The sequence below is a fragment of the Miniopterus natalensis genome, chromosome 2 (assembly GCF_054644295.1).
Source record: "Miniopterus natalensis isolate mMinNat1 chromosome 2, mMinNat1.hap1, whole genome shotgun sequence".
Lineage (NCBI taxonomy): Eukaryota > Metazoa > Chordata > Mammalia > Chiroptera > Miniopteridae > Miniopterus > Miniopterus natalensis.
The window spans coordinates 92,693,525-92,718,232 of record NC_142082.1 but is presented as its reverse complement, the minus strand read 5'-3'; the positions used below and the strand labels follow the sequence as shown (position 1 = coordinate 92,718,232).

At 37.4% G+C, this 24,708-nt stretch overlaps 1 protein-coding gene and 2 pseudogenes across 4 annotated transcripts in view; 1 reads left to right on the top strand and 2 right to left on the bottom strand.

Moving 5' to 3' along the window:
- Window positions 1-24,708, bottom strand: part of CECR2 (CECR2 histone acetyl-lysine reader) — a 162,684-nt gene that overhangs the window by 103,513 nt on the left and 34,463 nt on the right. The window lies entirely within an intron of this gene.
- LOC148093743 (histone H3.3A-like) lies at window positions 2,130-2,547 on the top strand (annotated as a pseudogene).
- LOC107537714 (large ribosomal subunit protein eL6 pseudogene) overlaps window positions 15,084-24,708 on the bottom strand; it is a 43,967-nt pseudogene continuing 34,342 nt past the window's right edge. Inside the window, exons 2-3 of the transcript XR_015714046.1 lie at window positions 16,547-16,568; window positions 15,084-16,437 (exon numbers count right to left, since the gene is read on the bottom strand). The product of XR_015714046.1 is annotated as a large ribosomal subunit protein eL6 pseudogene (transcript). The remainder of the gene's footprint in view (window positions 16,438-16,546; window positions 16,569-24,708) is intronic.

The following is a 24,708-nucleotide window of genomic DNA, read 5'->3' as shown; positions in this document are numbered from 1 at the left end:
ACCACCTCTTCCTGACAGCGACTTGATACTAGTCCCATAGGACTTCCCTGTTTGGGGAAAACTCAGTGGGGACAAACTCAGTCAACACTGAGAAGTAGGAGGCAGAAAAAGCATCTCAATTTTGAGAAGAGGGTTGTTGGAATTAGTAGTGGTAAAAATACAGGTTTTCCAAAATCAGTTGCCCAAAGAGTAATTCATTCAAAAGGAACATTAACTATTCAAAAGGGACACAGCCTAAGCATCTGATGAAAGATCATTAAGCAAGTTTACTAAAATGCAAGTCAGCCCCGCCGGGCGTGGCTCAGTGGTTGAGCGTCGACCTAGGATCCAGGTGATCAGGGTTCGATTCCCGGTCAGGGCACATGCCCGGGTTGCGGGCTCGATCCCCAGTCGGGGGCGTGCAGGAGGCAGCCACTCAATGACTCTCTCATCATTGATATTTCTATCTCTCTCTCCCTCTCCCTTCCTCTCTCTGAAATCAATAGGTATATTTAAAAAAATAAAAAATAAAATGCATGTCAAAGGCAGGGACAAACAAGCAGCATGTAAAGAAGTCTTGACAAAGTCTTCCTTAAGCCACCCCAATTTTTAAAAAAAATATATGTTTTTATTGATTTCAGAGAGAGGAATGATGAGGGGGAGGAAGAAACAGCCATGATAAGAGGATCATCCATCAGCTGCCTCCCTCACACCCCCCACTGGGGTTCAAGCCCAAAACCCGGCCATGAGCCCTGATCAGGACTCGAACTGTAACATTCTGGTTCATGGGTCGACACTCAACCACTGAGCCACACTGGCCGGGCAAGCCAACCCAATTTTTAATGTGATAAACTGGAAACAGGTAATGTGTAAATACTGTATACTGTATTATTATATATAAAACTTATTGTATTAAAACCTTTTCTAAAGGCCAAATTCAGCTTTGACTGTACTTAAGCATAATTAAAATTAACAGCAAATTGTATTCCAAGAAAGTGAAGTAGTTAGGAAATTTGTCTTTTCTGGTGTCCAGTACCTAACTTTGGGGGATTACTTCCATTCATATTGTATGGCCCCAAATCTAATTTATTACTATACTGTATTTCAGAACATCTGACATACTAATTAAAGGTCAGAGAGACACAGTACTGTATGAGGATAGGACAACCACTGAGAAAATAACAATTTAAGTGGATTAAGTTGGAGGGTCTTGCTCTATTGTTTTTAAAAAAGGATGTTTTATTTTCTTTTTAAAATATATCTTCATTGATTTCGGGGGGGGGAGGAGAGAGAGGAGGGAGGGAGGGAGGAGGAACATTAATAATGAATCCTCATTGATCAGCTGCCTCCTGCATGCCCCTGACTGGGGATCAAGCCCGTCAACCCTTCATGTGCCCTGACTGGGAATCGAACTGAGCTCTCCTGGATCCTAGGTTTATGCTCAACTGCTGAGCCACGCCTGGCTGAGTGGGTCCTGCCCTATTAAGTTTAATTTTTCTTGGGGTTAAAAGGAGATCCAGTGAGTCTATTCTAGGCTAAATGTATTTATGGCCCGCTCAGAATTTTCACTGGATTAAAGAAAAATAGAAGTTCTGTGACCAATCTCACTTGCTAATTCCCCCCCAAATCAGCCTTCATAGGCTACACAGATCTAAAGGAGTACTAGGGCTTCCTAAATTTAGAGATGAGAGAAAAGGCACCGCACCATGAATCTTACTTTGAGACAATTCACAAAAATATAGTCTTGCAACTATACATAACCCTATCTCCAAATTCTACCTTGCCTTATAATCCTGCTTCCATAGTCTGGTTCTTATAAACAGTAAATTCCTGTCTACTTCAATCCCATAATTTGAAAATATTTTTAGGTCAACTAGTAAAAGTTTTATCTGATACATAAAGAGACTGCAAACTGGTGGCACGCAGAAATATCTGTTTTGGTCTGTAGTTTTGTTTTTATTGTTTTTAACTGGTTGTGTGATTATTTTTTTTAAAATCTATGAGAGTCTACATAAAAATCTGGACATCTCACCTCTCTTAAAAAATAAGAGATCTAGGTGTTCGCAGCCGTAGTTGCTCTGTAACACCTGCACTGCCTCCAGCTCCCAGAGCTCCATCCAAAGGAGAAGGGGGTAAGAGGTCTCTATACCATGGCTCATACAAAGCGGACTGCCCGCAAATCGACCGGTGGTAAAGCACCGAGGAAGCAACTGGCTACCAAAGCCGCTCGCAAGAGTGTGCCCTCTAATGGAGGGGTGAAGAAACCTAATCATTACAGGCCTGGTACCACAGCACTGCGTGAAATTAGACGTTATCAGAAGTCCATCGAACTTGATTCGCAAACTCCCCTTCCAGTGTCTGGTACAAGAAATTGCTCAGGACTTCAAAACAGATCTGCGTTTCCAGAGTGCAGCTATTGGTGCTTTGAAGGAGGCAAGTTAGGCCTATCTGGTTGGCCTTTTTGAAAACACCAACCTGTGTGCTATCCATGCCAAACATGTAACAATTATGCCAAAATACATCCAGCATGCTGCGAACGTGGAGAATGTGCTTAAGAATCCACTATGATGGGAAACATTTCATTCTTTTAAAAATTTTTTCTCTTCTTCCTGTTATTGGTAGTTCTGAACATTAGATTTTTTCCCATGGGGTTAAAAGGTATCTAAGTATATGGTTGCAAGTTGAAAATAGGGGACAGAAATCAGGTATTGGCAGTTTTTCCATTTTCATTCGTGTGTGAATTTTTTTAATATAAATGTGGGGACATATAAGCATTAATGCAAGTCAAAATGTTTCAGTGAACAAGTTTCAGCAGTTCAACTTTATAACAATATAAATAAACCTGTTAAATTTTTCTGGACAATGCCAGCATTTGGATTTTTTTTAAAACAAGCAAATTTCTTATTGATGGCAACTAAATGGTGTTTGTACCATTTTTATCATACAGTAGATTCCATCCATTCACTATACTTTTCTGAGTTGTCCTACACGCAAGTACATTTTTTAATGCTGTCTGTCTTCTGTGCTGTTCCTGTAAGTTTGCTATTAAAATACATTAAACTATAAAAAAAGAGAGAGAGAGATCTAGCCCGGCCAGGCGTGGCTCAGCAGTTGAGCATTGACCTAGGAACCAGGAGATCTCAGTTCGATTCCTGGTCAGGGCAGATGCCCGGGTTTCAGGTTCAATCCCCAGTCAGGGGCATGCAGGAGGCAGCTGATCAATGACTACTCTCTCATCATTGATGTTTCTGTCTCTCCTTCTCCCTTCCTCTCTCTCTGAAATTAATAAAGATATATTTAAAAAAGAGATCTGATTCTGATTCATGGTTCTTCATGAAAAGATTCAGCTAGAGCTACTAAGTAGGGCTGCCCCCATTTAGAATGGACATGTATCCTTGGTCTAACCAACTGTACATCAGGCCCATCCCCTCATTAAATTACTTGTCTGGCCCTGTAGGTATCTGAGTTTTCTATAACTTCATTTAGTGCTCATTTAGCCTGTACTTGGCCAATGTCCAGTAAGTATTCTTTTCCAAGTTAAATAATCATGGTTCTTCTCCCACTCCCCCACCAGGTCCAGATATTGCTCATCTCCTCTTCAAGTCCCCCTTGACTTGACACTATCCTTTCACCTGTACCATCCATGATTTAACACAATATTCTCTGACGAGTTAAGAAGATAGGGCTAACATTGCCTTTATTTTGAAAAGTAGTAGGTAAAGGATCTCATGACCCTTAATGGCTACAAAAGGAACTGCTAAAGAATATACAGACAGAACATAAGCAAACCAGGAAGGCAAGAAACAGTGACAGCTTGGCTAGCTAGCAAGAGTTCTGATCCATGGTTGAGTATTTATTTCTAGGCTGCTGGAAAAGGAATAAAAGGTGACACCATAATGGGTTAATGTCCACAAAGCAAGGTTAGCCTCGTGTTTGACCCTTAAAAATGTCTACTGCCACCATTTAAAGCAGTGTTTCCTTAGAGGACAGGCATCAGAACTCCAGAACCTAACCCTAAATCATACTCTCTGGGCTGAGGTTTCTGCAGTTAGATTTTAAACAAGCAATCTAGTGGTTCTAAAACATCCTCAAGTTTGAAAAATAACTAAATTCTATTATAGCTGCCTAGAAGGGTGGCTGAAGACTTAGAGCTTACACACAGTACTCCTCTGGACCCTTCAGCCTCTCCCAAGCTGACTTATATGGCCCCTCCTCTGCCATTCCCCACTCACCTTGAATATACCTTGACTACTAAATCAATAATCACTCCAAGTTTAACCATATGTAAGAGTTCTCCCAACAGAAGTAAACGGTCTTTTCATTTCTTATCCTCCTGGATAGTAGAGTGCTTGGCACATAGCAGACACTTCAACTTCAGTGCCTTATTTAAAGACTGTATAATGAGATGGTCTGACTAAACAATGTCTAATGATCTAATATTCTAGCATCTGTTTTATGCAGTAGACAAGTGTTTTTCAACCTGTTTTGCATCGTCACCCCCTTAAGGAACCTTTTTAGATCTTTCCCCCTAATCATCCCAAACTATGAAATTTTAGTGTCATAGACTTGACTTGGGGTGGTGAATACACAATACAAAATACAGATGATGTATTACAGAACCGTACCCCTGAAAATGATAATTTTACTACCCAATGTCATCCCAATAAATTCAATTTAGAAAACAAATTTTAGTATCCTAGATATATAATGTATCAGTTTATATACTGTGGCCTTTTAGAGGGCCACAAACCACTGTAATAGCTAAGGATTTTTTTTTCACCCCCCCACACACAAAAAAAAATTTTCACTCCCTTTGGGACAATATAACCTGCTTGAGAACAAATTCAACAGTTTGGATATTTAACAGTAAGAATAAAATGACAGGAAGAATGCCAGTTTAGTGCCTAACTACAGTTACTTTAACTTCTTTGACCAAATCAACACATGACTAGAATTTATATGTATTGCTGACAAAGTATAAAATACCTTCATCAGTTCCACACATTAACTTTCCCAAACTGGGTATTGCACTAATAGTATTCCTATTAAAATCTATTGACTATTATTGAAACAAATTACATATGAAAAGTGTTTCTAAAGATTTTTTAGATACAGCAATACTAGGCCTTCACACACACACTGACTTTGACTAGTGTGTACTATCACTTGGATCAGTTCAAAGAATTAACCCTCCAGTTTGCTAGTGACATGTGTTCCACCCTCCAAAACAGTGCAGCATTTGGGCAATCAGAAGTACCTGGAAAACCCCATACAGGTATGTCACATTGACTAGTATCACCCAAGCACTTGTCTGACATCTAGGTCTATGAAAGCTGTAATAAAAAAATACAGATAAAAACAAGTGTTGAGCCCTGCCAGGCGTGGCTCAGCGGTTAAGCATCAACCTAGGATCTAGGAGATCGTGGTTGATTCCCGGGTCAGGGCACATACCTGGGTTGCAGGCTCGATCCCCAGTCTGGGGCATGTAGGAGGCAACCAATCAATGACAATTCTCTCATCACTGATGTTTCTCTCTCTCTCCCTTCCCCTCTCTGAAATCAATAAAGATATATTTAAACAAACAAATGAACAGACAAACAAAAAACAAGTGTTGGTGAGGATATGAAGAGGTTGGAACCATCATACACTGCTGGTGGGAACAGAAAATGGTACAACCACTTCAGAAAAGTCTGAAAATTTTCTCTTCAAGAGAAATGAAAAACTTATGTCCGTACAAAAACTTATATATGAACGTTCATAGTGGCCTTATTCATAACAAAGTGGAAACAACCACATCAACTAATGAATAAGCAAAATGTGTAAATGGAGTATTATTTGGCAATCAAGAAAAGAAGTACTAATACCTGCACACATGGATGGACCGTAAGAACATTATGCTAAGTGAAAGAAGACAATTATAAAAGGCCATATTTTGTATGATTCCATTTACAGGAAATATCCAGAACAGACAAATCCGGAGAAAGAAAGTAGTTTAGTGGTTTCCAGACAAGGGAAAAGGAGAGCAGAGTACAGGGTGACTGCCAAAAGGTCTGAGGTTTCTTTTAGGGGTGATAAAAAATGTTCTAAAATTGATTGTGGTGATGGTTGCACAGCTCTATGAATATACTAACACCACTGAATTGTATACTTAAAATGGGTAAATTGTATGGGCTGCGAATATCTCAATAAATTGTTACGGGGGGGGGGGGGTCAGAGGAGTCTTTTTTTTTTTTTTAAATGATCAAATTTAATTTATTGAATTAAGGTTGAACAGTAGTACACAAAATCCAAGTTCTGAAGGCAATTACAACCAGACTGCTTGGCCAGGAGTTGCTCAGCAGTTGAGCATCGACTTATGATCTAGGAGATCAAAGTTTGATTCCCCATCAGGTCACATGCCTGGGTTGTGGGCTCGATCCCCAGCAGGGGGCGTGCAAGAGGCAGCAGATCAATGACTCTTATCATTGATGTTTCTCTCTCTCTTCCTTGCCCTCCCTCTCTCTGAAATCAACTACACACACACACACAAAACAAACCAAACAAACAAAACCAGAATGACTATTCTTGGTTTTGGGGGGCAGATTAATCAAAGAACTTATATGCAAATATTCCTAACCCATGGACATAGACAATTGCTCCGGGAAAGCCTGGGGAGGGGGAGGGAGTAAGGAAGAGAGAATCTTTGGGGGCAAAGTGGGACATATGTAATACTTTCAACAATAAAAATCTACATACAAATAATTTTATGCTTCAGATGGAATGGATTACTCTTAGAGATGAACAAATTCACGCAAAAGTTAGGATGTTTTGGAAGATGTTCTAGACCATAAATTTACGGAGAACAGGAAACATGTCTTTTTCATAATTTCAGTGTCAGGCACTATGCTTGATGCTTTACGTATATACTATTTATAATCCTCCCAACAACCTCTCAAGGTAGGCATTACTGTCTTCCTTTGAAATAACTCAAAACTAAATATCCTCAAGACCAGAAGAGAACAGTTCAATTAATTAATCTAAGCTTCAGTTTCCTGAGCTGTGAAAAAGATAATGCAACCTGATGAAAGTTGATGTGGGCACCAAGTGAAATACGGTGTGTTAAAAGCCTAATATTAAACTCACTTAAATTTCTGTGTCTTTTACTGCAGCTTTAGCAAAAACAGATGCACCATTCAAAAAGCTAGCCAAATGTGTATAAATGATTATGATTAATCCTCAAAGGTCATCAATACTGTTACATTCACCAGGGTTCTCTTTAAGCTGCTGTGACTACTTAATCACGCAACATGAGCAACAAACTATGAAAATGGAGCATTTACAAATAGATTACTGTATTGGTCAAATAAACTAACATAGCATGTATTTTATGATGTGCATTACCACAATTTTGCTAAATAATTAAATATAAATAGTGGGCAGTGATAGTCTATAAGTATTATGACTTACACAAGCAAAGTAATTGTTTCCCAGGTCACCTGAGAGCCCAGCCAGTACTGAGCTGTTTTTAAAACCAGCAAAAACACTGCAGTGGCAACTCACAGGAATGATGCAATCTTGCACTTCTTCCCATTGGATGTTTTCAAAGAAGCCTTGGCTGAAAGTTGAGAAACAAGTCAGACTACACAAAATACAATTTAGGCTTAGGGTGGAACAATTCTTTCCCCAGCATTAAAATCTGACAGGCAACCTAACCTTGAGAGAAAGCTGTTAGGAGAGGAAAGAAAATCAATCCCAGCCTAAGAGACAGGAGCAGGTGGGGGTGGGAGAGAGGTAGGGGGTAGGGAGTGGTGGTGGGGGGTGGTGTGTTAGGGATAGAGGAGGGGGAGGGTTAGAGATAATTGAGTGTAATGAACTACAAGGGCTGATGAAAGATAAATTGGCTGATGGAACATCCTGGAGAATTAGGGTATAAAATAAGAGTGACAGATGGATCGACAGCCAAAGGACATGTGGGAAGAAAGGCAGAGATAGGGTACAGAAAGGCAGGACCACTCTAGTAGATGCACATCTGCAATGTTTATCAGGAACCTGTGGTTCACTATTTTGCCAAATAAATGTGAACACAGATTATGTGGATTTATCATACAGCACCATACTGGGTAGTCTGACCAGTTTACTAGCCCAACCTGTGAAAGACATAATACAGATAAAATGGCAAGGAACATAGCAGTATCTCGGTAGTTAGTTGTCTGACATGAAGTGAACAGCCAGAAACAATCTTAGAAAAAACTAGCACAAGAAGCCACTCTCAAACCTAAGGGTGGAGCTAATAAAGTTAGGGGTAAAGACATACACAGATCAATACAAATAAAATGAATCATTGTGCTGAAGTGCAGTGCAGGCATAGGGTGCACAATTACTGGGAAGGACATCATAGACTACATATTGTGTGAGTGTGGGCGTATGGGAGCAGATGTGACTGGAAGGGGCATGAGAAAAGTTTCTGGAGGAATGAAAGTTATCTGTATTTTGTTTGGGGTGGTGGTTACAAAGGTGTTTGTAGTGGTTAAACCTCAACAGTATACTTAAAATCTGTGCACTTTTCTGTATGCAAATTATACTTCAATAAAGGCTTTTTTTTTAAAAAAAAAAATCTTTATTGATTTCAGAGAGAGAAAAGGAGAGGGAGAGAGACAGAAACATCAATGATGAGAGAGTCACTGATCGAGCCTGCAAGCTGGGCATGTGCCCTGACCAGGAATCGAACCCCAATCACCTGGATCCCAGATCGATGCTCAACCACTGAACCATGCCCAGCCGGGAAAAGCCTATTTTTTAAAAAAGACTGGAAAGTATAATACATTCCATTAAGATTTCTTCTCAAAATGGGTAAATTAAAAGTTTAGGCCATCAAGTGGTAAATAGTGGTAACTCTGCAATATATAGAAATCTCCGCTTCCCAGAAGTTCTGCCTCCAAGGTAATTCCAAAGAGCCACAATTTTACCTCTCACCTTAAGCACAGATTGTAGCAAATGACATTCTGCATCCTGGCACTTCCCCCCCTTACTTTCTGCAAAACTGGAGCAGTGACTTCATCAATATTACTTTCACTAACTACACCTTAAGTTGCTATAATATTTTTTTCCTTTCACAGAACTAAAAAAAATTGCCTAAGAAGCAAGTACAGTATAGAAAATTTCCCATTTTATAAGGCAAAACTGACCCTCAAAGAAAACAATACCAGTCAATGGTTGCTAGTGTGGACCCTGAGAAAGAAGACATTTTCTAAGAAGGGCTTCTAATGGTTAACTGGGCTCAAATTTAAAAAACAAAGCCTAGCAGCCATTTCTACACAGGGGCCTCTCACACTGCACTTCAGGGAGAAGCCTGTACCACACAGTGTTTCTGCCATTTGCATCAGCCCTTATAAAGGAGTTCCTGGAATCCTATTTCAACGCATAGGACTGACACATTCACATTCAATCTAAGCTGCCCAATTCAGTTTCTTCACCAACCAGTCAAGAACAGCTCCCTTTTGACCGATTAGCACAGTGCGGTTTGGACTAATCAAACTTCGATGATCTGGAGTCTTCATTTGCATGAGGACAGACCAATCAGGGACCAGGGCCAGGGACTTCTGATATGTAAGTCAGCTCCCTCTGAGAGGGCACTTTCCCTTTCCACAGAAGACACTTCCACTCAAGACTGCCTTTCCAGCAGACCTTGTTGGAGCAGAGCATAGCTGTCTAGTCAGGGAGGGGCCTGGCCCCAGGGCATCCTAACAGCTGTGCTGTTTTTCACAGCAGTGCTGTATCACAAGTGAGCTGTCTACATAGAATAAAGTTTCCTTCTTCACCTCATCCTAAACTGGGGAATCCTGCTGCTGTTGAATTGACATCAACCACCTTCAGTTAACACTAGGCCTATATTTAAATTTTTCTAAATGCTATTTCTACTAAAATACATACAACAGAAACTTGTTGAATAAATGTAATAAAGCCCACTGAAAATTAAGTGTCTTCAAGAATTAGCAAGAGTAAAATATTCAATAAACTGCTAGCTATATGATAAGGCTATTTTAAATTCTTTTAAAAAATATTTTTAATTGATTTTTTGGGAGAGACACACATCGATTTGTTGTTCCACTTATTTATATATTCACTGGTTGACTCTTGGATGTGCCCTGACAGGGGATCGAACCCGCAAACTTGGCGTATCAGGACAATGCTCTAACCTACTGAGATACCCAGTCAGGGCTATTTTAAATTCTTAAAAGATTAAGAATTTCTTTTGTGAGAGAACACATCTGTCAACAATGTCAATGTGACATGTGTATCAAGAGACTTTAAAAAGATTAATTAATATGGCACTTTTAGGAATTTAACACATGGGAATAATCATAAATGTGCACATTTGATATCCACTGGTACTTTATTTCATTTAAAAAAAAAAAAAGGGCAAAGCACTGAAACAATTGAAAGGTCCAAACTAGAGGCAGTTTAGATTTAGAGCCTAAACTCTTAACATACTATATTGGCTCTACCCATTTTATCATTCAGAGCATGAATAAGAAGAAGGAATTTACCAATATTTGACAGCAAGGAAACAAACAAAAAAAGTTAAGTGACAATAAAGGTCTAGGAAGAAAAAACAATTAAAATGATTATATATTCCATCTTCTTGACCCACAAATTTAAAAATTCTAAGCTCAGTATTAGTAATCATTAGTAGTCATATATACAAGGTGGGGCAAAAGTAGGTTTACAGTTCATATGGAAAATAATACAATAATTAATAAGTAATAATACAAGACTAAACTGTTTCACATACAACTGTAAACCTACTTTTGCCCCACCCTGTATATATAAATCACTACTTTTTTGTTTAGCTTACCCTTAACTCTGTAGCTGCCTAGGTTCAAATACTTTATATGAAATCGATCACTATTAAGGGAACTATATTCAAATGTATTTCAGTAAACACTCAGTTCCCTTAGCCCTAACTGCTGGCTTTGTAATTTCACCATTTCAACTTCTCCAACACAGAATGGGAAAGGTTGGAAACATTAAAAGAAATCTTAAAATCAATTTCTTCCCAGAAATCATCAAAGAGATAGATGATTGATTGAAAGATAAAAAGCTTCAAATTATTTGCAGAATAAAGCAAGGACTACTTATATAAACGGAAATTGCTAAGAATAGCATTTTCAAACTCCAAATTCTGACTCACTTATAAACACCCACCACCCTATATTTCAGGAAAATATGCTACAAAGAAGGCCTAAAGTAAAAGTAGTAACTGTTAATCCACCATGGCCCAGACTCAGATTTCTCAGACTGTTATACACTTTATGACATCTCATTTTATCCTTACATCTGGTGTACATTTCAACTGTTAAAAGGTATAGTAATTTAAATGAACTATAATAGAACAGTACACTCAGGTACCACTCTACTGAAAACAGAGTTGACTAAATTATCTTATATTAAGAAAGACCCACAAGTATCAATAGAGATATTAATTCTTCAGTTGTGCAGAAACAATTCGTAAAAGAGTATTCACTGATAGGATTAATGTAGAAGCTGTGGTGCATGCTAATGGACTGTAGACACTGAAGGGGTATCTAATAAATTTGAAGGAAAATAAAAATTTATTTTCCTATTAAAAATAAATAAATTTTAATTTTACATATAAAAATTTATACTAGGCAATGTAGATGGCCTGTACTAAAATTCTGAATGTTCACATATCTGTTTTCATATTGTTTAAGCCATTTATTAGTGCTATTTTCTGGTGTTATCACTAAGGCTAACCCACATCACCTCTGCTTTTGGCTTGAGGTAAATTATATATGGAATAATATATTAATTTGTAAATTATCTATTAAATAAAAAGTCAAAATACTCTGACATAATCGCAACTGAATACAGTACTGGACCTCCAAACTGCATTCATAAAATGGCAGATATATATATATATCAAGAATAGTAAGATATACTTTCCCACCATTCAGTTAATGTCATTAGCAAGCCGAACAGTTCTAATGCATGCACTCTACCAATCCAGCCACAAAGTACATTACAATAAAAATCTCTATGTATGCTTAGATTTTCTGGAAAACAAAATGCTAGATTTTTCAGATTTTTACTACACTTGGATGTATATAGGTCAGTTTCCAAGAGTTCAGTTCAGGTGCATCTCACCACTAAATTACCTTATTTCCACTGCAGCTCCAGATATTATTTCATAGATGGTACTAAATGATATTATTATCGGTACACAAGCACATTTGGGAGAGAAGGCAAGAAAATCTGACTCTTATAATATACAAACATTTCACTTCCCCTCTCTACTTCATAAAGGAAGGAATGATTTCAGATACAGTATAGTACCTCAGTTTTGTGATTTGCATCCTTTTATATGGAATGATTTCTTTTTAGTTATTGATTTATTACTTTTTTTGAGAGAAAGGGGAGGGAGAGAGATAGAGAAGATTTGTTGTTCCACTTGTCTATGCACTCACTGGTTGATTTTTTTATGTGCCCTGACCAGGGATTGAACCCGCAACCTTGGTGTATTGGGATGACTGTATAACCAACTGAGCTACCTGGTCAGGGCCTGGAATTACTTCTTCAGGTGAATTAAAATTTTATCTTGACTGCCTTGAGTTTCACACCACCATGAAATAACTGGAGAAACCTAGAATTTTGTAAAACTGGGGATTGTAAATTATTACCCTGGAATGATTCAGAAAATGTCTTGAGTGTTTTCCTGGAGGAACATATAAAATATAAAACTATGGGTCAGAGCTCTATACCCAAAATGCCAGTCATGTACCAGTTTACATCTGGATAACTCTGTAAGTTGTAAAACTGTTTATATGAAATCTACAGCAGAAAGCAGTTCACTTAATGTTCTTAACATCAGCAGTATAGTGAAAAAACAGGGCCAAAAAGGCAGAACATTGAATCAAGAAGGGAAGAAAATCATACTCAAGTCAATAACCTGGACCAGAAGCCAAATGTCTGATAATAAGGTTCAATAGTGAAAATAAAATACCCCTCATTTACTTATTCATTTATTCTAATACATAGGAACACACTGCCGGGCACTGTAGGCACTAATACAAATGGCTTCTAAGTGAATTAAGTCACCACCTTACACACATTTCTACCCTCCATATGAGATAGTTTAATAAAAAAACGTTTTCATATTCTGTTTAGGCAATTCTCACTTTATATCCCACACCTCAGGAATTAATCATTGGTTGCAAATAGATACCTTAAACATATAGGCATGCCCCAATATGCATATCACCAAGAAAGGCTAAAAGTAAATTACATACAGACTCTGGCCTGTACTAGTTAATATCCATTCCAACTCCTCACCCCAATATTTTTCTCTCATCTAAACAGCATGTGAAAATATGAGTTAGAATATTATAAGAATAACCTTGCATCTGCTCAAATTAATTTTTTAAGTATATCATTTGCAAACTAAGATAATTCATAATCAGTAACAAAGTGCTTGCAATACACTTCAAAACTCAGTCATCGTGAAGAAACTCTGTCTTCCTGGAGATTTAGAGTGATTCTAGAATCCATCTTCCAAATGCACCTGAAGTTTGGACTGGTTTCAAACCACACACCTAACATAGAATCGTCCGTAAAGGAGAGTATGTCCAAAATGTCAGACTGAAAAACAAATGAAAAACTGGACTTAAGATCCTGCAACAAAGATGGTCCTCTGACACAAAACATTTTGTTTCTCCCACTGCTCAGATCCACAGATCTGAACAATGCTAAAGAAGTAAGCAAGCTAAGCCACTGTAGGAATAGTGAGCATGATTAAATGGGGCAATCACAGCCAAGATAGACCAATATGTTAAGGAAATGCTGAAGAACAAGTCTAAGCAACGTATCATCAAATAATAGGTTACTATGGCCTCAAAAGTGACCCTAGATCTTTAAGGGTATTTGCCTGGAGACAAATCTTGCAGAGGAATAAATAAGTCACACTCTCTGATGCTGTGACTACACAAATTATCCCTGTTTTCCTTCACACTCTAGCTTCCAAGGTCAGAACAATAAACTTGCTCCCCACAAGAACAATTTTCTGATTCCTATCTCTTTATGGGAGGCCCACAATCATCAGAGACATCCTTCATTTAAAACCAGCCTCACAACTAACTACAGGCTCTGCAAAAGATCTAAGGCTCTGCAAAAGGTTTATTTCCAACAAGGTCAAAGAAAGATTTGTGTGCCCCAATAGGGTGTGGAGGCTGAGGTCAGGCACGCTTCACCTCAGAGAGGGGTGTCACATATTTCCTGAAGAAAATTGTAACAGTGGCTAATCAAATGTCAGACTGCCGCCTATCTGCAAAAACAGAACATCCTCCTCACAAGACAGAATGCAGATGCACAAACTGATACGCTTAAACTCATACTGCCACAAGAAGGGCAGGGGGAGGGGGGACAGCTCTAGATGTCTCTTGAGAAGATGGCAAAATTCCACCCTCCCCTTCCTCAAGGAAGCCTACCACCTACCTGTCTCCATATAAAGGCACAACACACCACTAATGAAGATTCAAATCACTTCAGAAATCTTTTATAGCCATACTGAGGGACTTCCAGACACAATTTCCCCAACCTCAGAAGTCCTAATTTACCTTTAGCAGAGCCTCTAGAAAAAGGTTCTCCACATTCTTCTCTGACCCCAAAGCAGTATCTTTCTATCAGTTACCTTTGTTGAAGGTAGGAAGGAGTTTAAATACTCTTCATATCCCTCCCCAAATGTGAAAATTAGCAAGTGCTACAGAATTTTGAACTGAAGCCAAAGGCTTCTTTAAGCTCTAAGCATGGGAGCTAAGACAAACCCAGGCCTGCCTTATGCACACTCACAAAAAAACAAAAGTAGCTAAAGAGTATGGGAGGTAGGACAGGGAATTTAAAAAACGGAAAGGAAAGCTAGGAACAGAAAATAAAGTGTAGCTATAAGAAAATAATAGAATGACTTTATTAATTGGACTTAATTACACATTATTAAGACTCAATGGTGATAATTCCTATTACCTTATTTTGAGGAACCAGACTGAATAAATAGAAATTACCCTTCCCCAATCATTTCTAGTTATATTAAAAATAAATAACACCAGAACTGCAGCCACAGCTATGGATCTTTTATTTGGCATGTAAAATAAATGAGGCAAGTTATTGGAATTTTAGCCATGACAAAAAAAAAAAATCACTTAAAAAAACAAACTGGTACATAACCTTAAGCACAAAACTTCACTATGAATTTTATCATGTACACACACATAGAAAGATGTCATCTTAGCACTGTTAGTTTCTGTAAGATTAAGAAACACCTAGATGTCCACTAGGCAAGTGGTTAAATAAGCAATGGCATAGCCATATCTGATTATAATGACAGTATAGATCTGCATGTTAACATGAAAAATGTTCATTATATGTTACTTTAAAAGGAAATAAAACATGTTATAATGACACCACATATTTTAAAATTGTGTCTGCATATATACATAAATCTATATAGGCTCAAAATAACTAAATACCCATTTTCTTATTTTTTTTATCTCAATCATTTTTTTTTTAACATATCAGGTGTTTAATTAGGTTCTTTGTAAGAGATTCAGAACACCAGTTTGTGAGGATACATCCCATTTGTGAAAGCCACCACAGAGTGGAGATAGCACTGGGGCTGAGGAACTGCTTTGAATTTTGGTAGAATTTGCAAGTCCATGGCTTTCTGATCAACTTTTGTGCTGCTCTGTAATCTTGTATTTCTTTTTCTGTGTCGAATATCTCAATGTCTGATGTCCGGGCTTGCACAGCTTCTTCTTATTGAAGTAATCATCCATGAGATATTTGGGGATTTTTCCACCACTGATATCAATTTTGGTGGAGTTGGCGATGACAAATTTCTGGTATGTTCTACACAGAGGAACTCAATTAAGGGACAGAGGTCCAGTCACAAGTAGCAAGCAACTACTCAGATGCTTCAGGCGAACCACCCTCTTCCCTCAGTGGTACTCAGTGAGGGTGATCAGAATCGTCCCAGGAGTGATACTGGCCCATAGTTTAACATGCTAACTGAAGGGGTTTTTTTTGCCATGGCTGAGTAGCTTTCAAGACACATCTTCAGGTCTCATAATATCTAGGCATTTTGCGAGGTTTGACCACTTGGGTACCACCATTCTTGTCACCACCAACTGGTTTTGTGACAGTAGCAAGAACTTTCTCCTTTTTCTGGTTCGATCCTGGAATTAGCTGTTGAATACTTCCTCTTGTACATGGCCTTTTGGGAATACACAGCTGATCAGGAATATCTGCCAATTTCTCTGACTTGGACAGAGTTTTGGCTGCATTGGGGATTTCCGTTCTTAGTCATCTTGACCTTGAGGTCATCCTTCTTAACCTTGCCACCAGCATTAGCCTTCTTGGCTTTAGGTTTCCTCTCCTTAGTATCCAGCTTCTCAGCTTTTACACTCACCATATCTTGCAAGATGGGAAAGAGCTACAATCAAATTTTTTTTTTTTTTTTAGAGAAAAAGCATTGTTTTAAATTTTGACATTTACTTAAGTTTTCTTTTTTTCTAATACTCACCAGAGGATGTTTTTCATTGATTCTAGAGAGAGGAAGGGAGAGGGAGAAAGAGAGAGAAACATTGATGTGAGAGCGAAACATCCATCGGTTGCCTCCCATATGCACCCCAACCAGGGATCAAACCCGCAACCTAGGTATGTGTCCTGACTGGAAATCAAACCCACGACCCTTTAATGCATAGGACAACACTTCAACCAACTGAGCCACACCAGCCAGGGCTTAAGTTTTCTTTTTGATCAAAAAATAAAAAACGGTAACCAAAGCGCCAATGGTCTGGATTTTACTAGATAAATGGAAAAAGTCATTTATTAGGACCTACCTAAACCAAGTCTTTATTTCCTCGTATCCTGTCTCTAATATTTCCAAGTCTGACAATTACTTTCAGCAAAACCCAGCTTTTACATCCTACGTCCATTACATCGTATTCTTATTCTCAGGGGAGGCCCAGGTAGAGCTCTCACACTGGACTGAACAGCAGGAACTGATGGACTCATTCCAAAGTGCTAAGATACCATCTGCAGCCTTCTGTTAACTCTCTTCATGTCTTATGTCCTAATCCCAATTCTTTTTATGTACCCATTGCTCAAGTAATCAAGATTTGCCCTCCAGGTGTCTCTTTCCATAGGACTGGTAGAAATATAATATTAATTCTCCAATAATACAATAAAGCAATGCCTTCTCCTTATTCTTCTAACCCCAAAATATTACTGTGTCTAGTGCTAAACCTACGGAAGGTACTAAAAAGGTAAAAAACATGGTCGTGGATCACAAAGGATTTAACTGATAAACAGAACTCATAAATAGAAAACAATGAGAAAAAAGATTAAGACTTTGCCTACTATTAACTGCTAAGCTTGGCTCTCTTGGTCCTAATCCCAATTCAGCCAGCTGCTTATTGTATGACCTTGGGCAACCATCTCACCTGTAAAACTACGAATTAAACTTAAATGATCTCAAACATCCTTTCCACATCTCACCTTCTATTGTTCTAGGAACAATAGATCAGGGAAAGGAAAGATAAAGGAGAGCTTCCAACATGTTAGGAATTACCTATGAGTGGACAACAAGGAAGATTAAAAAATAAGTGAATCTAGTAAGGAGGGGGAAAAAAAATCACCAGTCACTACGAAGCCTGTTCTTATACAAGCAGGGTGATCAGAAAGTAAATGAAAGAGAAGTATACTCTCCTCCTTTCCATTATAGAAGTCTTGAAGAGGGTTAATATGTAAACAAATCTATTGTCAGTAGAGAGGAGCAGTGACTTAGAAAAGTAAAAAATATCAAATTCAATATTTACTGAATGTCTACTATAGTTGTTCTTTACTAGGCACAGTTAAGAATACAAATATGCAGACTGAGAAAAAAAGGGAGGGGGAAGAACTCATTGACACAGATGTGGTGATTGTGGGGGGGTGGAGGTAGAAGAGGGTATAGGCAGAATAAATGGTGATGGAAAAAAATAAAATAGAGCAGTAGTACTGGTTTTTAAAAAGAGAATAAAAATATGCATAAACACAGTCCCTGCTTTTAAGGAAGTTTATTTCATTCATTCCTTCAGTAAATATTTATTGAGCACCTACTATATACGTGGACAATTTCAGGTACTGGGGATTCAAGAGTGAATGGATCCCTGCTCCATGAAACTTACAGTGTGTGGATGTGGGGAGGTACAAACACAATAAATAACTGCAGAAAAAGAAAATTGAAGAGTTGTGGGGTACTACTTTAAACTGGGTGGTCATGAATACAGAATGTTAATTTTTGAAGCTGGGTGATGAGAATTCACTGTATTATTCTCTCTACTTCATTTTAAATTTGTAAAACAAGCCATATAGATAGATAGGATAATCATGGAAGGTTTCACTGAAATTACATCAAGCTGAGATTTGACAGCTAGGAACCGGGCATGTACCCCCATGACTTTTAGACAGAGGAAACAGCTGGTACAAAAGCCTAAGGAGGTCAGAGCCTTTATGAGAAAAAAAGCTGATGAGGCCAAAACATGAGCTAGGAAGCGAATGGTACATGGTAAGGCCATGAAAGCATAACGATTTTTTGTGGGGACCCTATTAACCATGTTAACAAATTTACAATTTATTCTGAATGTAAGAAGTCACTGGAGGGTTTTAAGCAAGAATGAGAATACAGGAAGATACTTGTATTTGTGTGTTTTTTTAATTACAAAGTTAGGTGAGAAATTAGGTAACCCAAAATATATTTATGTTTAGTAATGGGATGAATTTATATTTTGGAGGTATCTTTATCCCCTAAGTCACTTTATTTGAGCTGAAACTAAAGTTAGCTTCTAATTCCAAGCACATCAACCCAAGGATACTTAATTCAATATCTGGAAAGGTGGCTCAGAAGCATCCTGGATGAGAAAGAAATTAGTGTAGAATTAAAAATTCTGTTACAGCCCTGGGTGGGTAAGGTAGCTCAACTGGTTAGAGCCTCGTCCCAATACACCAAGGTTGCAGGTTTGATCTCTGTCAGAAACAACAACAAACTGATGTTTCTCTCTCTCTCAAATCAATAAAATAAATTTTTTGAAATAAAAATTCTGTTACAGATGTACAACAAAAATTCTGAGCAAACAAATGTGGGCTAGAATTTCAGGACTTTAAAGAGGAATGGCATTCTGGCTACTATGACAACTGTCACATACTATGACAACTGAGGCTTAGGAGAAATAAATAACTTGAATCACACAGATAGTAAGAGAAAGAACAAGGCAACTGGGATGCGAAGTGTACTCTCTTAACTTCTTGTCCAATGTTCTTTCCAAAGCATTAAAAAAAAAAAAAGAGCTAACATAAAAAGAATTTAGAATCCATAGAGACAGAAAGCAGACTAGTGGTTGTCAAAGGCTAGATGCAGAGTTGAAATGCAGAGTAAAAATGTCTTGGAACTAGACAAATAGTTGCAAAACATACTGAATTTACTAATTGCCATTAAATTGTACACTTAAGTTTTTTTCTATTTTATTTTATTTTTAAACATGTTTTTATTCATTTCAGGGAGAGGGGGAGAGAAACATCAATGATGATAGAGAGTTATTGATCAGCTGCCCCCTGTGAACCCCCTACTTGGGATGGAGCCCACAACCAATCGACCCTTGACCTCCTGGTTCACAGGTCAACGCTCAACCACTGAGCCATTCCAGCCAGGCAATCATTAGTTTATGTTATGTAAATTTTACCTAAATTTTAAAAATGAACTTGAAAAAAAAGTTTAGAAGTGATTACCAACAGCTGATGACAAGATTATGTAAGTCACTGAAGTACAGTTTTAGAAATCCATGTTCTAATCAAAACTCAAAGTTGGATTTAGACCAGGGTTTCTTAAGTTCCACAGTATTGATGTCTTGAGCCAGATGATTGTTTTGTTCTGGGGAGCTGCCCTACGCATTGTAGGATATTTGGCAATATCCCTGGTCTCTACCAACTGGATTATAGTAGCCCTCTGTCCCAGTCCCAACCAAACATGTCTCCAGACACTGCCAAGTCCTCTCAGGGGCAAATCACCCCTGCTGAGAACCACTGCTAACAAATGCCTGACTTTTCTGTATCTTAATTTCCTAAACCATCAGTTTGCCCATCTATAAAATGAAAGGCTGAAATAAGGTTATCTTATTCAAGGTCTTTTCAAATTCTGAAATTCTAGCCCATATTTTTTGTTCATCATCTATGATTTATAATCCATTCAGTGTAGCCTTCTCTTCTACCAACCTTACTCTGTGTCTCACCAGGCTGCTGCAAGGGTATAGTGAAATAACCAAGGAAATGCTTTTACACTGAAATCTTCTCAAAGACAGTAAAGCTTCTATGAAGAGGGTTCATCTCAAATTCCTATCCAAAAGAAGTGTTGGTATAAACCGCTTTCCCATTAAGACCTCAAGAACACTGTTAATAAAGGAATATTCAAGTTTGTTAATAAAGGAATACTCAAGTTGTTTAAGAACGAATTTTTGAACCTGTATCTTTGTTTTCTTTGTACTTACTATGCTTCTTAAATAAGATACAGCACCTCTCTTGAAACTGATGGAAACATCTGCTTCTTTATCTCACCAGTATTTCAATGGATTTTAGGCTTCTCCATTTTCACATGAGAATACTCAGGCATATTGGGGAGTAAAGGGTTAATTTAACTAGTTCTATGTAGGTTTAATGAATTATAAGCAACTTCATTTAATCATTAAGTAGTACATTGGGTTATCTCTGTGGCTGATTAGTGCATTAATGAAATTATGTCTTCCAGTTCAAAGCAGTCATTCCAATCAGGAGACTGCTCTAAAGCTAAAAAGAGCTGGCAGGATTTCCAAGGACTCCGTGAATTTGGGAAAAGGGAAACAAATCCATTTCCTATTTCACCCCTTTTGTATTAAGAGATTTTAAAAAGTTCCATAATTGACATTTATAGGACACTTCAGCTAACAGCAGCAGAAAACAGATTCTTTTCAAGTACACAAGAATCATTTACCAAGAAAGATCACATTCTGGGCCATAAAACAAGTCTCAATAAATTTAAAAAGATGCAAGTCATATAGAGCATCTTATCTGACCAAAATGAAATTAAAAATCAGTAATAGAAAGTTCTCTGAATAATTCCCAACTATTTGGAACTAAACATATTTCTAAATAACCCATGGATTCAGGAAGAAATCTAAAGAGAAATGGTGAAAGCCTGAGAGCTTTTCCCTATGATAAAGAACAAAACAAGGATGTATGCTCTGAATACTTCTATTTTACATTTTATGGGACGTTCTAGACAGTGCAATAAGGCAAAAAGAAAGAGAGAGAGAGAAAGGGAGAGGGAGAGGGGGAGAAGGGGGGAGAGAGAGAGAGAGAGAGAGAGAGAGAGAGGGAAAGACACAGTCAGTACAGGATCTAAGATCAACATACAAAATTCAATGGTATTTCTATGTATTAGCAAAAACAATTGGAATTTTTAAAAATGTACAATAGCATTTAAAAAGTATGAAGTGCCTCAGGATTAAGTCTAACAAAAAAATAGAGTCCTAAACAATGAGAAGAAAAATATTAAGTTTTCTGTGAGAAATTAAAAGAAACCTAAACAGAGAGAGATACCGTTTTCATGAGTCATAAGACTAAATACTATTATGTCAAGTTTCCTACAAATTGATCTATATATTCAACACAATTCCAATCAAAATCCCAGGTTTTGTTTTTGCAGAAACTGATAAATTCTAAAATTCATATGGAAATGCAAAGCATATAAATATCCGAAACAACTAAAAATGAACAAGAGTGAACAATATTAATTTTAAGACTTATTACAAAGCTACAAATTAAGACAGTGTGGTATTGGCCTAAAAACAGACATATTGAATAATGAAATAGAATAAGCAGTCCAGAAATAAGCCCACACACACATAGGCAACTAATTTTTGACAAAAGTACAAAGGCAATTCAGTGGATAAAGGATGGCCTTTTCAAATGGTGCTAGAACATATGCAGAAAGAAACTTAAAAAAAACTTTGATCAGTATCTCAAACCATATGCAAAAATCAAAGTGTATCACAGACCCAAATATGAAATCTAAAACAATAAAACTTCTAAAAGAAAACCTGTGACCCTCAGTAAGAAAATGATAATAAAAGCACAAACATAAGAATAAATTGATACATCAAAATTTTTGACTTCTGAAAAGACAAGCCACAGACTGATAAAAAAATATACGTAAAAATCATATTTCTGATGGGCTTGTATCCAAAATATATAAAGAACTTAGACAAAAACAATTTTTAGATGGGCAAAACGTCTTGATGGAAATTTCATCAAACATATATGAATAGCTAATAAACACAAAAAAAGGTGCCAAACATCACTGGCATTAGAGAGATACAAATCAAAACAATAATCTAATACTACTTCATACCCACTAAGATGTCTATAATAAAAAAGACAGACAATAATAAATGTTCATGATGATGTGGAGCAACCAGGACTCTTACACATTGCTGCTGAGAATATAAGTTGGTACAGCCATTTTTGTAAAAAGTATGGCAATTTATTAAAAACTTAAAAATAACTCCAATCCCATTCCTAGATATCTACCCAAGAGAAAAGAAAATACATATACCTACTATAATCAAATATACACAGCTATTGTTCATAATAGCCAAAAAGTGAAAACAATCCAAATGTCTACCATCTAATGAATGGATAAGCAAAGAGAATATATCCATACAATGGAATACTATTCATTCAGAAAGTATTCCAAAAATAAAAAATGAGGACACATCTAAAGGACATAGGAGCCATCCTGAAAGAATTTTCAATGGCCAAAGGTAATATTAGATTAAAATCCACAAAATAAAATGAGTATCATCCATGAGTCTATACTGATGACAATAATAGACTAAGGAGACATGATAACGTAATGTAATGTGGCACGCAGGATTAAAACTTGAAATGAAAAACGGTATTGGGGGAAAACTGTTGGTATCCAAAAAAAAGTCTATAGTCAATAGTATTGTACCGAAGTTTATGCCTTAGTTTTGACAAATGTACCATGGTTGTATATAAGATTAAACATTAGGGAAGCTGGGTAAAGTGTATACAGCCAGGGTCAGCAAACTACAGCCCATGGGCCAAATTCAATCTGTCATCTGTTTTCATAAATAAAGGTTTCTATAAAATTTTATAAAACAGTTTTTAGCCCTGGCTGGTGTGCTCAGTTGGTTGGGCATCATCCTGGGCACCAAAAGGTTGCTGGTTTGGTTAGATTTCTGGTCAGGGCACATGCAGGAGGCAGCCGATCATGTTTCGAGCTCACATCCATGTTTTTTTCTCTCTCTCTTCCCCCTCCTCTCTAAACATCTATAAAAATATTTTTTAAATCTTAAAAAAAAACTATTAAAAGTTATTAAACATCCATTCATTTACCCATTATCTATGGCTGCTTTTGCCCTACAAAGGTAGCACTGAGTAATTCCAAGAAAGACCACCTGGTCCACAAAGCCTAGAATATTTACTATATATGGCTGGCCCTTTGCAGGAAGTTTGCTGACCCCTAATACACATGAATTCTCTGTACTGTCACTATATCTTTTCTGTAAAGCTAAAAATAAAAAGTTGTTTTTTTTCAAAGTTAGAAGTTCACGTACCATATTACCCAGCCATTCTACTTCTAGGTATTTATCCAAGAGAAACGAAAGCGTATGTCCAAAGAATAGTACACAGCATTAGTCAATACGTGAACTGGATAAATAAACTGTGGTAAAAGTGGAACAGCACTCAGCAATAAAAAGAAATGAACTAACGACACATGCTACAACGTGAATAAATCTCAAACTAATGATGACTGGATGAAGCGGAACTGAAGAGAGTATGCACTGTAAATGCTTAAGCATGACCTCACTAGAAGACATCAATCAGATGCTTGTTCTGCAACACAGAACCTAAACGCACAAATCCAGACTGAGAGTGCTACAGTATAAGCAATTGAAATATGACCAGTAATGAAGATATGATACAGAATTTTTCAAAATGGTGAAAAACTAGTCATGGTCCAAACAAAACAGTATAATCTTCTCTTGACTCACACAAAGTCATATGCCTAAAATTTTTAGTATATGTTAAAACACTCCAAAAATTAGTTTTTATTCATATGGAAAACTGAAGTTTAGATTTAGATTCAAATACAAATTTTTTTTTTTTCACATACATCAAAGTTCTTAGGATGAGGGTGAATTCTTCATTGTTGGGGAATGTCCTGCACCCTGTATAACATTTAGCTAGCCTGCCCCATTCACTAAATGCCGGTACGGTCTTTCAATCTCTGAGAGCAAAAACTTCCTCCACAATCCTCGAGCACTCCTTGGGGAGGATGGGGCCCTGTGGATAGTCCGACTGTGCTAGACTATTCCTCTCTAACAAGCCACTGTCCAACCATGTCCAGTTAACTCCATCTCCTATTATCATATCCAGTCTCTTATTCAGTCTGCTATCCTTTCTCTTGTTCAGGTCCTGTCACCTCTCAGCTAGGCTACTTCAATGGCCTGTACTTGCCTTTGTGGCTCCAGTCTGCTCATTCTACACTAACAGTGAACTTTCTACTCTACAAAAAATATTTATCCATTCAATCAATAAACACACACTGCATATGGATTATCTACCAGGCATGTTCTAATCACTAAA